General features: G+C 44.5%; 1 protein-coding gene across 1 annotated transcript in view; it reads right to left on the bottom strand.

Moving 5' to 3' along the window:
- Window positions 1-15,245, bottom strand: part of LOC135553823 (speckle-type POZ protein-like) — a 163,247-nt gene that overhangs the window by 111,743 nt on the left and 36,259 nt on the right. The window lies entirely within an intron of this gene.

Genomic DNA, 15,245 nt, shown 5'->3' with positions numbered 1-15,245 from the left:
AACTTCTATCAATCTGTGTGCACAAGTTATGCACTCTGTTATTCAAGGTACATGTGTGAATACAGCCACAATAGAAAAACAGCATTGACTTCAGTTGAACCATAGATCTATGAGAGAGAACTGTGACTTTAACCAATGACTTCTCTTCAATATCACCTTTACAGAACCCCTGGCTCCTTTCCTCCCTCGCCCCCCTGGCTCCTTTCCTCCCTCTCCCCCCTGGCTCCTTTCCTCCCTCTCCCCCCTGCTTTTTTCTCTATTTTCTCATTCATCCTGCACATGTCAAATTGAAGCTATCACAGGGTCTCAGGGCAAGTCTCCTCTTCTCTCGTTCTCTCTCTTTTCTCAGTCAACCTGCAAGTCCCCCTGTCTCGGAGGCAGAAAATCCCTTTGCTTTGCTTCTTAATTAGTGGCTGATTGAAAGGGAAGTTCAGGACCTAGAGAACTTCCCAGAATCTGTGAGAGTGTGAGAGAGAGAGAGAGAAGGGCAATGGGGGGGGTCCACCTCCTCTGTATGACAGAGTGGAGACGGGTGAGACGACACACAGAACTCCACGGACACAGACAGGACTTCATGAATGTTTTAACTTTGTTGGATCTGATCTTTCGGTTTCTTATTTTGTTCTATTTGCATCTGATGAAAACACTGGTGGCATTTTCACTCAGTAAAACAATACAATATTAATCAAAAGATGAAGAACAAGGCAGCACTGATTTGCAATTTAAATTACCTGAGACTTCCTAACAATGAATTATAGTCTGTGTGAACTTGTGGGTGTTCATGGGTGAAACAAATATGCAGCTTAAGTGCGCAAATGCATGCACACATGCAAACTGCTGTGTGTGCGTTGCATGGGTGCAATAAATGTGCCCCCGTATGTTCCTTTAACCTCTTGAAACTCTGGGGGAGCTATTTCATTTTTGGATGAAAAACGTTCCCGTTTTAAACAAGATATTTTGTCACAAAAAGATGCTCGACTATGCATATAATTGATAGCTTTGGAAATAAAACTCTGAATTTTCCAGAACTGCAAAGATATTGTCTGTGGGTGCCCTAGAACGGGAGCTAAAGGCAAAACCAAGATGAAACGGCAACCAGGAAACCAGCAGGATTTTTGAGGCTCCGTTTTCCATTGTCTCCTTATATGGCTGTGAATGTGAGAGGAATGAGCCTGCCCTTTCTGTCGTTTCCCCAAGGTGTCTGCAGCATTGTGACGTATTTGTAGGCATATCATTGGAAGATTGACCATAAGAGACTACATTTTCCAGGTGTCCGCCCGGTGTCCTCCGTCGAAATTGGTGCGTCTTTTTCAGCTGCTGGTATTTTTCCATGCGATTCTGAGGGGAAAGCAGGCTTCCACGAACTGCATATCAATGAAGAGATATGTGAAAAAACACCTTGAGGATTGATTCTAAACAACGTTTGCCATGTTTCGGTCGATATTATGGAGTTAATTCGGAAAAAGTTTGACCTTTTGGTGACTGAATTTTCGGTTAGTTTCGGTAGCCAAATATGATGTACAGAACGGAGCAATTTCTCCTACACAAAGATTCTTTCAGGAAAAACTGAACATTTGCTATGTAACTGAGTCTCCTCATTGAAAACATCCGAAGCTCTTCAAAGGTAAATGATTTTATTTATTTGGTTATCTGGTTTTTGTGAAAATGTTGCGTGCTAAATGCTACTCAAAATGCTAAGCTAGCTTGCAATACTCTTACACAAATTAGTGATTTGCTATGGTTCAAAAGCATATTTTGAAAATCTGAGTTGACAGTGTTGTTAAGAAAAGGCTAAGCTTGAGAGCAGGCGCATTATTTTCATTTTATTTGCGATTTTCAGAAATCGTTAACGTTGCGTTATGCTAATGAGCCTGAGGCTTTATTCACGATCCCGGATCCAGGATGGGGAGTATCAAGAGGTTAAGCTGTGTGTTCTCATGTCTCTGTATAGGCTACTGTCTCCCAACGTGTGTGCTGCCAACAGCGATCACAAGGGAACCACTAAGAAAACCTGACAATACTGGCATCATAGCTAACAACTTCACAGCTTTTCTAAATAAACCCAGATGACACTTTTTTTTACCTTTATTTAACTAGGCAAGTCAGTTAAGAACAAATTCTTATTTTCAATGACGGCCTAGGAACAGTGGGTTAACTGCCTGTTCAGGGGCAGAACGACAGATTTGTACCTTGTCAGCTCGGTGATTTGAACTTGCAACCTTCCGGTTACTAGTCCAACACTCTAACCACTAGGCTACCCTGCCTCCCCAATTGACCAGAATAAAGCTGGGGATTGATTTGGCTTTTCATGACAATCATCAGGAGCAGAGAAGCAGACAAATGACAGTAACAACTCAGAGATAGTGGGGGATGGGGTGTGTGGTAGTGTGTGTGGTAATCCTTGTACTCCCTCACTTCAAAATCTTGAGATGGTTCATTCATCAAGGTGATTCAGCTGGTGACAGTCAGCACCAATGGACAGAAGGACAAACAGGTGAGAATACACACGGCAGGGGAAATAAATATCACCACAGCAGTACGTCAGAGAGCGTTAAGAGGGTTGTGTGGATTGTGTGCTCCCCTGAAAACAATCACTAGACAAAGTACGAGGTAAGGATGGCAGCGGTGTTGTGAGTGTTTCTCGGGTTGTGTACATGCGTGATTGCCTACCGCCCACATCTCATTTCCCTATCCCATCCTAGTCTGCTGCTGTGGGGACCGACAGGATGAGGACCTGGAGCACATTTATATTAATCACATATACAAGCCTCTTTCACTGTGCGAGTCCAGATCTCCCTACCTCCCACCACTGCCTTCACCTCCATCCCAGGGACCAGGACGACTGTTGTCCACATATTCTAAGTCAGAGTGGTGATGCTGGACGGGTGGGCAGGTGTGGGCAGCGATCAGTTGAAGAGTATTTAGTTTTACTTGCATTTAAGAGCAGTTTGAGGCCATGGAAGGAGAGTTATATGGCATTGAAGCTTGTTTGGAGGTTATTTAACACCGTGTCCAGAGGGGCCACAAGTATACAGAATGTTGTCGTCTGCGTAGAGGTGGATCAGAGACTCACCAGCAGCAAGAGCAACATCATTGATGTATACAGAGAAAAGAGTCCCTGTGGTACCCCCAAAGAGACTGCCAGAGGTCCGGACAACAGGCCCTCCGATTTGACACACTGAACCAGGCGAAGCAGTCATTTGAGAAACCAAGGCTGTGAGTCTGCCGATAAGAATACGGTGATTGACAGAGTCGAAAGCCTTGGATAGGTCGATGAACACAGCTGCACAGTATTGTCTCTTATCGATGGTGGTTATGATATTGTTTAGGAACTTGAGCGTGGCTGAGGTGATCTGTGATCTGTTTGTTAACTTGGCTTTCAAAGACTTTAGAAAGGCAGGGTAGGATAGATATGTCTGCAACAGTTAGGGACTAAATTGTCTCCCCCTTTGAAGAGGGGGATATCCGCGGCATCTTTCCAATCTTTGGGGATTTCTGACGATACGACAGCAAGGTTGAACAGGCTAGTAATCAGGGTTGCAAAAATTGTGGCAGATAATTTTAGAAAGAGAGGGTCCAGATTGTCTAGCCCGGCTGATTTGTAGGGGTCCAGATTCTGCCACACTTTCAGAACATCAGCTATCTGGATTTGGGTGAAGGAGAAATGGGAGGCTTGGGCAAGTTGCTGTGGCGGGTGCAGAGCTGTTGACAGGGGTAGGGGTAGCCAGGTGGAAAGCATGCCAGCCGTAGAAAATGCTTATTGAAATTCTCAATTATTGTGGATTTATCAGTGGTGACAGTGTTTCCTAGCCTCAGTGCAGTAGGCAGCTGGGAGGAGGTGTTCTTATTCTCCAAGGACTTTACAGTACCCCACAACATTTTTGAATCATGGGCTATATCTGTTCCTGGTTCTACATTTTTTGAACGGGGCAAGCTTATTTAAGATGGTGAGGAAAGCACTTTTAAAAGGATAACCAGGCATCCTCTACTGACGGAATGAGGTCAATATCCTTCCAGGATACCCGGGCCATGTCGATTGGAAAGGCCTGCTCGCTGAAGTGTTTTAGGGAGCGCTTGACAGTGATGAGGGGTGGTCGTTTGACCGCAGACCCATTATGGACGCACGTAATGAGACAGTGATCGCTGAGATCCTGGTTGAAGACAGCAGAGGTGTATTTGGAGGGCAGGTTGGTAAAGATGAGATCTATGAGGGTGCCCGTGTTTACGGATTTGGGGTTGTGTCTGCTAGGTTCATTGCTAATTTGTGTGAGATTGAGGGCATCAAACTTAGATTGTAGGATGGCTGGGGTGTTAAGCATGTCCCAGTTTAGGTCACCTAACAACACGAGCTCTGAACATAGATGGGGGGCAATCAATTCACATATGGTGTCCAGGGCACAGCTGGGGCAGAAGGTGGTCTATAGAAAGCAGCAACAGTGAGAGACTTGTTTCTGGAAAGGTGGATTTGTAAAAGTAGCAGCTCAAATTGTTTGGGCAAAGACCTGGATATTAAGACAGACTTTGCAGGCTCTCTCTGCTATAGATTGCAACTCCGCCCCATTTCGCCACTCTATCTTGTTGGAAAATGGTATAGTTAGGGATGGATATTTCAGGGTTTTTGGGTGTCTTTCTAAGCCAGGATTCAGACACAGCTAGGACATCGGGGTTGGCAGAGTGTGCTAAAGCGTTGAATAAAACAAATGTAGGAAGGAGGCTTCTAATGCATGAAACCAAGGCTTTTATGTTTACAGAAGTCAACAAATGAGAGCGCCTGGGAAATGGGAGTGGAGGAAGGCACTGCAGGTCCTGGATTAACCTCTAAATCACCAGAGGAGAAGTAGGATAAGGGTACGGCTAAAGGCTATAAGAACTGGTCGTCTAGTACGTTCGGAACAGAGAGTAAAAAGAGCAGGTTTCTGGGCGCGGAAGAATAGATTCAAGCATAATGTACAGACAAAGGTATGGTAGGATGTGAATACAGTGGAGGTAAACCTATGCATTGAGTGACGATGAGAGATATTTTCTCTAGGAACATAATTTAAACCAGGTGAGGTCACCGCATGTGTGGGAAGTGGAACTAAATTATTAGCTAAAGCGTGTTGAGCAGGGTCCAGGCCAATTGGCAAAATAGGCATAGTGGTCCAAGAACTTGGTCGATGGACCTATTCAGGTAACAGTCCAATATGCTCTAGACAGCTTGCGTGCTGCGGCTAGCAGACGGGCATTCGGGGGACGTCAAGATGGAGGAGCCAGTTGAAAAAGCCCCTCGGGCAGATTACGTCCGTAGTCCAGTCGTGATGGATCGGCGGGGCTCCGTGTCAGCAGTAAAAGGGGTCCAGGCCAATTGGCAAAATAGGTATTGTAGCCCAAGGAGTAGCTGATGGACCTCTTCAGCTAGCCGGGTGATGGGCCTAGCAAAGGCTAATCGGTTCTTGCGTCGGGACAGAGACGTTAGCCAGGAGTGGCCACTCGGATAGCAGCTAGCTCGCTGCGATGATCCAGGTGAAAAGGTTCAGAGCTTGCGGTAGGAAACCAGAGATATGGAGAAAAATAAGTATGATTTGCTCAGGTTTGAGTCACGCTCTGCAGACTGGCAAGAGTTGTCCGGGCTAAAGGTTAGCCAATGACTACGACCTAGTTAACTGGCTAGCTTCTTTTGGGGGTTCCAGTTCAAAAGAAAGAAAATAGCAGATTCATACCACATTGGGTGAGGCGGATTGCAGGAGAGTGTGTTGAAGTTGAGGTTAAGAAAAATATTTTGTAAATATAAATGTTAAGAAAAGAGATATAAAAGAAAAATACACGGGACACGACAAGACGAAGACAACGAAGTCTGACTGCTACGCCATCTTGGAACTGGGGAGAGCCTGGCGCAATATGAATGTTTCTCAGTCATCCCAGGTGAGTTCAGGTTGCCTAACTGACAGTCGAGGCATCCAATCTACCTCGTGGTTCTCCTTCTCACTAGAATGTTCCAGTGGAGGTTTAGTGTACTCATATGTGGCAGACCAGCCATGATTCCAATCTATCAGCATTCAGAACAACCCTCCATTCTCTCTCTCCTAGAGTTAATATACAGCTGGAAAGTAGCTTGGAGGGAGCTTGCAGATTCAACAGTCCACTTCTTCATAAACACACATTATTACATCCTCTAGTTTGAGAAACATAAATAAAAAGGAACCACATGAACAAAGCCCTGGGTATATATTGAACATTTGTAGATAGACATAATCCTACAGTAGTGCAAGTGTTGTCAATTTGTGTAGTGACTACCAAGAGTGGGCAACATAGAGCCCACAGGCCGTATATGGCCTCCAAGCCCATTCAATCAGTGCCCGGGGTGGTTTGAGTAAAAAAATAAATGGGTGTCAAGGTTAAAAAACAATCCAGACCACTCTTGAAATTCTAAAATGAGACAATGTATGGAGAAGTGATAATGGACCTCTACATTTTCAAATAACTGTCCTTTCTCTGGTCCACAAACTGCTTAAGACAAACAAATTAGTCCAGAAAAAAATGCTGAATTTTCAAATTGGCCCCCAAGCCGAAGTTATTGCCCACCCCTGGACTAGTGAGTGTCTAAATACATCCATATAGAATAGTTCAAATTTAGCCTGAACAACATGTCAACATATGGCAGGGACTTGAAGACGTTGGGCCTGCTGTGAAATAGGAGGTCCTGCTGGATGACAAGAGAAGAAGATGGAACCCCTTCTGGAATTCATTACAGCTGGCTACTGCTCTACTCAGAAGAAAAAAAACTTTCATTATGGAAAAAAAGCAGACGCATAACGGCTCTCCATTTAAATTCCCTCTCACTTGCAACATAAAAGAGAAACATCAAATACACGGCACCACCCAGCAGCCTCTCCCTCCGGGCCCGCTTCCTGCTGAGAGGAGAAGACACACGCTAGCTAGCAACGAGCAGCCAGACACCGCCACCACCTGGCCAGGTGGAGGATGTGCAGCCAGAGGAAGTGGGAGGGGGGGGGGGGGGGGTGAAGTTTATCCACATATCAAAATACGTAGATTCTCGTTACCTTATTTTAACATCACCCCCCTCCTCCCCCACCCCTTCCCTTCCTCCAGCTCTGGCGAGACATCTGACAGGGGGTTAATGAAGTCTGCTAATTAGAAGGTCAGGTTGAATTAAAAGCGGCTTGGGTGGTAGAGCGATGAAAGGGAGCGTATTAAAGCACTGTGTCCAGACCAGACTAGATTGATCAGCTGAAGGCTGACCCTCATTTGAAAAACACACATGGTACTGACTGAAGGTTCCCCACCAATTAGACAGACAGACAGACCAGTCATAACTGATCACTGAAACACTCTGCTATTAGAGTAAGTATAATTATCCCTGCAGGCTAGCCGGCTGCTGTGTGGAGAGCAGTTGACGTGTGATCTTAGCTCTGATATGATCTAGGGGTCTCACTGAGTCAGGGATAAAAACTGCTCCAAGATCAGTGAGGGTCAAAGGAATAGGTGACATACAGGGAGGAGTAAAGGGATAACTTGATTTCCAGATACTCTTACCTTTTAATTCCTGTAACAGGCTAAGATAAAGGAATCAAAAGATACAGAGATTGTAGAGTTGATAATGTAGTATGATGGCTACAGTAAATAAAGACAGGAAGAGATACTGGCCTTAACCTGTTGATGCTCTGGGGGCGCTATTTCATTTTTGGATGAAAAACGTTCCCGTTTTAAACAAGATATTTTGTCACAAAAAGATGCTCGACTATGCATATAATTGATAGCTTTCGAAAGAAAACACTGACGTGTCCAGAACTACCAAGATATTTTCTGTGCGTGCCCTAGAACGTGAGCTTCTGGCAAAACCAAGATGAGACGGCATCCAGGAAATGAGCAGGATTTTTGAGGCTCTGTTTTCCATTGTCTCCTTATATGGCTGTGAATGCGAGAGGAATGAGCCTGCCCTTTCTGTCGTTTCCCCAAGGTGTCTGCAGCATTGTGACGTATTTGTAGGCAGATCATTGGAAGATTGACCATAAGAGACCACATTTACCAGGTGTCTGCCCGGTGTCCTGCGCCGAAATTGGTGCGCAAAAGTCAGCTGCCAGTATTTTTCCATGGGATACAGAGAGGAAAGCAAGCTTCCACGAACTGCATATCAATGAAGAGATATGTGAAAAAACACCTTGAGGATTGATTCCAAACAACGTTTGCCATGTTTCGGTCGATATTATGTAGTTAATCCGGAAAAAGTTTTACGTTGTAGGTGACTGAATTTTCGGTTCGTTTCGGTAGCCAGACGCAATGTAGAAAACGGAACGATTTCTCGTACATACAGACGCTTTCAGGAAAAACTGCGCATTTGGTATGTAACTGAGAGTCTCCTCATTGAAAACATCAGAAGCTCTTCAAAAGGTAAATGATTTTATTTATTTGGTTATCTGGTTTTTGTGAAAATGTTGCGTGCTAAATGCTACTCAAAATGCTATGCTAGCTTTGCATACTCTTACACAAATTAGTCAATTTCTATGGTTCAAAAGCATATTTTGAAAATCTGAGATGACAGTGTTGTTAAGAAAAGGCTAAGCTTGAGAGCAGACGCATTATTTTCATTTTATTTGCGATTTTCAGAAATCGTTAACGTTGCGTTATGCTAATGAGCCTGAGGCTTTAGTCACGATCCCGGATCCGGGATGGGGAGTTCCCAGAGGTTAAGGGCAAGAGAAGACAACATTATGGAGTGCAGTTACAGGTAGGATTGACAGTCGGAAGAGTAACATACAGCACCTGTATGACAGACATGTACAGCTCTGACAAAAACACGTGGTGGTTGTGGTGCATGTAAGGTGAGTTGTGTCTGTCCAGCCAGCTCAACACAGAGCAGCCCTGATCCCCCAGACACACAAAGACCAGAGGCAAGGAGTGTGTCAGAGCAGAGCCGGGGCTGCAGAGCTGCAGGCAGGAGCGATGGATTAAGAGCCGCTCAGACAAAAGCCCTATGAGAACCATGGAGACAGCCCTACTGATACTATATCATTATCTGGCTACATATCACAGACTCACTACCCAGAGATCTCCACCTTTCTCTCCCCTCAGTATACCTCCAACTCAACCCCCTTTCTCTGGCTTTCTATAGCCCCCAGAAGGTTGACATGGCATTAAACCTAGATCTCACTCTCTCCCCTACTATGGCTCTATCACATCTTATATCCCAACCCTCTCCCCTCCCTGCTTCCTCTCAAAGCTGGCCAGCTGCCATGTGACCTAGTCCCCTCTCATTAAGTCACAGGTCTGAAGCCATGCTCACAGTTCCAGTAGGATCAACTAGAGCTACACTCACAACAGAACACCTAACTGTGTGCAATTTTAAGTGCAGACAAATAAACACAGTTGTAAGCTCACATACAGTCACATAGGCACAGTCAAACACAACATGTAAGTATAACTTCTTCCAAAATGACAGGCTTTCCTGACAAAGACAAATAGTGTTGAGCTTTAGGAGCCCTTAACACGCCAACCTTCTCCTGATTAAAGATGACAGCGGCCATAGGACTCTGAACAGACATAACAGTAGACTGTAGCTATATATCCATCTCCTGCACATCAAGTTGCCAGAAGGGATTGTGTATAAACCAACACACTTCAGAGCTAATAGTAATGCTGCTTTAACCTTTGCCTTGTTGCAGTTTTCCCACTCCTCCTATTTATTTATCTACCCGAAAGAAATACTTGGAGTTAGAGTTCGAACCTTCGAACCTATGAAGCGAAGCTGGTAGGAAGAGGGAGGGAGAGAGAGAGACTGGTGTGATACCTTACTCGTTGTAATTATGCGATTTATAATTAAAATGCAAATTAAGTGAGAGGGAGTTTCTCTTCGCCTCGTTTAAATGTTTTCATTTTTTCTCCATTGTTCCATTAGTCTCCAACAGAGGAGCATGAAAGGCTGCTGATTGCCATAACACGGCAGTAACCACATTTTAGATGGATGGTGCTACTTGCTATTGGTGGTTATGGAAACAACTCTGGTGACCCATTTCCTTTCCCTCACAGTGACCTTCTTGGTATCTGGTACTCCATTGTTAGAGACTGGCCAAGAGAGAAACATGGTGCAAAATGTGAACAAAGAGAAACTGCCAAAAACACAAAAAATATCCAGGTAAACAGAAAACCTCACACACATATTCCCTCACGCAGCCAACACACACAAAAAAATGTCAGATTACATAAATGGGATGAGCCCAATTAAAAAGTAAGACCATAAGGCTCATACCATCATGAAAAATCACCACAGACGATTGACTGTACTCTCATTGACCTGTGCACTTCCTTCAAAAAAGTCTCTACAACCCCCACTCCTATCGTCTGGAGGCCCGTGTTCATATCTGTGAAAGCAATCATTACACCTAGCAGAGGACATGAGCTGTAAACATAGATGAAACTATCTGTAAATGTGAAGAGGCGCTTGACTTCCATAATAAGCTCCAAGGAATCAGTAAGGTAAGAAGAGTGCTTTCAGACAGACAGTGGGGATCCCCAACACGCCCCCTTCGACCCTTTATTTTTTTGCTTCAGGTAACGGAAAAAAGTATCTCAATGTGGACCCAAATCTCCTTTAAAACTTAAAACTGCAACGCAGATACTCTAAAATGCTCTATAATTTGGGTGTTATAATTCAAAGGAGAGCATGAGAGAAAAAGCAAACAAAAAGAGAATTAGATCATGTTTTTGAAGTAGACGTCCTTCAGTTTGACTTTACCAGGTAAAACGCTTTCGCCTCCATTTCCCACATCAAGTGGATTTCAAAACACATTTGAGGACCAGAGAGCTTGGTAATTAGCAGTCCTTGCTCATAAAGGGACCAAAAACTAAGCCTGTCTTAAGCTCCATTTCTCCATACCCTCCAGTTGTCCCTTCTGATTCCTCTCCTCTCACAATTATGTTGCCTGGAAACAATCAATGTGCCTAAATGTTTTATTTTTTAACATATTCCTGGCAGCTTTGGTCAGCATTCGGCCTATTTTCTGTTCTCGAAATACAACATTGTTGTGACAGTTCTTGCTGCCCCTGACAACTTGACTGGTCTACACTGACAGATATGAGAGCTAAGACAGACTTATTAGATTTAGATCTATATTAGATTTATGGTCTCGTATAGAAGGATATATTACATAAAATGTCTACTATAAATGCTGTTTACTGACAGAGGCCTAACACACGGTCTAATCTCGTCTCGCTCCACAATCGTCAGTTCTGTCATGACTACACATGAGGATCACAATGGGTCAGATCAGCTTGGCAATGGCTGAGGGGGGAGACTTTTGACACATCATACCCGGTCGTAAATCAAGCAGGAGAGAACTCTCTGTCTCCAGTATTGGGATCGGAATGTCTGTGTTCAAAAGTCTTTTGCCAGCCAAAACCGCTAACGTCAAAAAAGTGAACAGTGGAACAAATGTGAGAAATGGTCAAAGTGTAGATGTGGAAAACTAAATGTATATTTTATGTCATTAAAATTTTTATAATGATAATAAAAAATAAAATAAAAATGTTAAGATAGGAATGTGATTAACCACACCGAGGGAGCTCATAGATCGTGTCAGGATAATGGAACGCCCCTTTTTACCAGAGTATATAAAGGAAGAGTTAAGAATTAACATATCAGACCAAAAAAGCATGGAGCGTTAGCTACATGTGGGAAATGGTTGAAATATTGAACCAACACGAGGTGAAGAAATAAACTCACCTTGCGTGGTCCACATGTTGAAATGGTTAGAAACTCAACACAAGGTGAGGAAAATGAACTTACCAGACCAGGACACCGCCAATCTGAAGCTGCGCATGTAAAGTGAGTTAGGAACTTTGACTATCTACCCGAGGAAGAAACTCGGAAATCCTCTCAGATAATCACGAGTTCAGCTAAGTAGCTGCTCTTAAGAAACAGCCAATTGGAGACCGGACAACTAAGAAGGACATTGTGACCTCTGGTGGACAATCAGAGCGTGTACAAGTTGCCAACAGGAAAGGCTAACAAAAACCATTTTCAAGAAGGTTTGGTTTCAGAGAAGGATGACAAACGACGGCATTCAGACATGGGCGGTGGTTTGTGTGCAAAGTCAAAGGTTTCTGTGAGCGTAGTTTCCAAATGTACGATAAGTGTTTTTCCCTCTCTCCTCTAATGTTATGTTGTAACAAGCCGTCATATTGTGAGCCAACTAGGAACCTGTGGACTTGTTTACATGCTGCTGTGAGGTTTGTTGCTAAACTTACTTTGCTACCTGCCAACTTTACAGTTTTTACTTTTTAATTACTGTTTGAATTTTTTTTTTCCCCTCGCTCAACTTTTTCATTCAACTTTTTCTCCCCGGACGCTTTATCTGGAAGTGGTTCGTCAAGACCTCCACCAGCCGAAGCAAAGTGGATGTCGGAAAATGTTCTACTTTTAAACTCGGACAAAACAGAGATGCTAGTTCTCGGTCCCAAGAAAAAGATATATTCTGTTGAATCTGACAATTAATCTTGATGGGTGTACAGTAGTCTCAAATAAAACTGAAGGACCTCGGCATCACTCTGGGCCCCGATCTCTCTTTTGACAAACATATCAAGACTGTTTCAAGGACAGCATTTTTTCCATCTACGTAACATTGCAAAAATCAGAAACTTTGTCCAAAAATGCTGAAAAATGTATCCATTTTGTATCCATCCATGCTTTTGTCACTTCTAGGTTAGACTACTGCAATGCTCTACTTTCCAGCTACCCAGATAAAGCACAAAATAAAACTTGTGATCATATTACAAGACACCCCCAATAAAGGAGTGGTTCTGCAGGTGGTGACCACAGACCAATTCTCAGTTCCTATGCTTCCTGGCTGATGTTTTGGTCACTTTTGAATGCTGGCGTTGCTTTCACTCTAGTGGTAGCATGAGACTGAGTCTACAACCCACAAGTGGCTCAGGTAATGCAGCTCATCCAGGATGGCACATCAATGCGAGCTGTGGCAAGAAGGTTTGTCATGTCTGTCAGCGTAGTGTCCAGAGCATGGAGGCGCTACCAGGAGACAGGCCAGTACATCAGGAGACGTGGAGGAGGCCGTAGGAGGGCAACAACCCAGTAGCAGGACCGCTACCTCCGCCTTTGTGCAAGGAGGAGCAGGAGGAGCACTGCCAGAGCCCTGCAAAATTACCTCCAGCAGGCCACAAATGTGCATGTGCTCAAACGGTCAGAAACAGACTCAATGAGGGTGGTATGAGGACCCGACGTCCACAGGTGGGGGTTGTGCTTACAGCCCAACACCGTGCAGGACGTTTGGCATTTGCCAGAGAACACCAAGATTGGCAAATTCGCCACTGGCGCCCTGTGCTCTTCACAGATGAAAGCAGGTTCACACTGAGCACGTGACCGACGTGACAGTCTGGAGACGCCGTGGAGAACGTCCTGCTGCCTGCAGTATCCTCCAGCATGACCGGTTTGGAGGTGGGTCAGTCATGGTGTGGGGTGGCATTTCTTTGGGGGGCTGCACAACCCTCCATGTGCTCGCCAGAGGTAGCCTGACTCTCATTAGTTACCGAGATGAGATCCTCAGACCCCTTGTGAGATCATATGCTGGTACGGTTGGCCCTGGGTTCCTCCTAATGCAAGACAATGCTAGACCTCATGTGGCTGGAGTGTGTCAGCAGTTCCTGCAAGAGGAAGGCATTGATGCTATGGACTGGCCCGTCCGTTCCCCAGACCTGAATCCAATTGAGCACATCTGGGATCATGTCTCGCTCCATCCACAAACGCCACGTTACACCACAGACTGTCCAGGAGTTTGCGGATGCTTTAGTCCAGGTCTGGGAGGAGATCCCTCAGGAGACCATCCGCCACCTCATCAGGAGCATGCCCAGGAGTTGTAGGGAGGTTATACAGGTACGTGGAGGCGACACACATTACGGAGCCTCATTTTGACTTGTTTTAAGGACATTACATCAAAGTTGGATCAGCCTGTAGTGTGGTTTTCCACTTTAATTTTGAGCGTGACTCCAAATCCAGACCTCCATGGGTTGATAAATTTGATTTCCATTGATCATTTGTGTGATTTTGTTGTCAGCACATTCAACTATGTAAAGAAAAAAGTATTTAATAAAAATATTTCATTCAGATCTAGGATGTGTTATTTTAGTGTTCCCTTTATTTTTTTGAGCAGTGTATATCAACCGGGACAGTTGGCTTTTCACAAGGACCGGGAGGAACAATGGCCGCCTCTCTCTTTTGCGCAAAAATCACTCAGAGAGCCCACACCTGACCACTTACGTAATGTGGTCGTTCACACTCATTCTTCAAAATAAAGGCCTGAAACTATGTCTAAAGGCTGTAGACACCTTAGGGAAGCCATAGAAAAAGGAATCTGGTTGATATCCCTTTCAATGGTCAATCGGGATGCATAGGAACACAGAGGTTTCAAAATAAGAGTCACTTCCTGATTGGATTCTTCTCAGGCAGTCGCCTGCAATATCAGTTCTGTTATACTCAGACAATATTTTTACAGTTTTGGAAACTTTAGAGTGTTTTCTATCCTAAGCTGTCAATTATATGCATATTCTAGCATCTGGTCCTGAGAAATACGCCATTTACTTCCGGCGCCGACAGAGATGGCCGCATCGCTTCGCGTTCCTAGGAAACTATGCAGTTTTTTGTTTTTTACGTGTTATTTCTTACATTAGTACCCCAGGTCATCTTAGGTTTCATTACATACAGTCGAGAAGAACTACTGAATATAAGATCAGCGTCAACTCACCATCAGTACGACCAAGAATATGTTTTTCGTGACGCGGATCCTGTGTTCTGCCTTACAAACAGGACTACGGAATGGATCGCATGCAGCGACCCAAAAAAACGACTCCGAAAAAGAGGGAAACGAGGCGGTCTTCTGGTCAGACTCCGGAGACGGGCACACCGTGCACCACTCCCTAGCATTCTTCTTGCCAATGTCCAGTCTCTTGACAACAAGGTTGATGAAATCCGAGCAAGGGTAGCATTCCAGAGGGACATCAGAGACTAACGTTCTGTGCTTCACGGAAACATGGCTCACTGGAGAGACGCTATCCGAAGCGGTGCAGCCAACGGGTTTCTCCACGCATCGCGCCGACAGAAACAAAACACCTTTCTGGTAAGAAAAGGGGTGGGGGCGTATGCCTTATGGCTAACGAGACATGGTGCGATGAAAGAAACATACAGGAACTCAAATCCTTCTGTTCACCTGATTTAGAATTCCTCACAATCAAATGTAGACCAC

This window comes from Oncorhynchus masou, chromosome 14 (assembly GCF_036934945.1).
Source record: "Oncorhynchus masou masou isolate Uvic2021 chromosome 14, UVic_Omas_1.1, whole genome shotgun sequence".
Taxonomy (NCBI): domain Eukaryota; kingdom Metazoa; phylum Chordata; class Actinopteri; order Salmoniformes; family Salmonidae; genus Oncorhynchus; species Oncorhynchus masou.
Note: the sequence above shows the minus strand (reverse complement) of the source record. Positions and strands in the feature narration are given on the sequence as shown.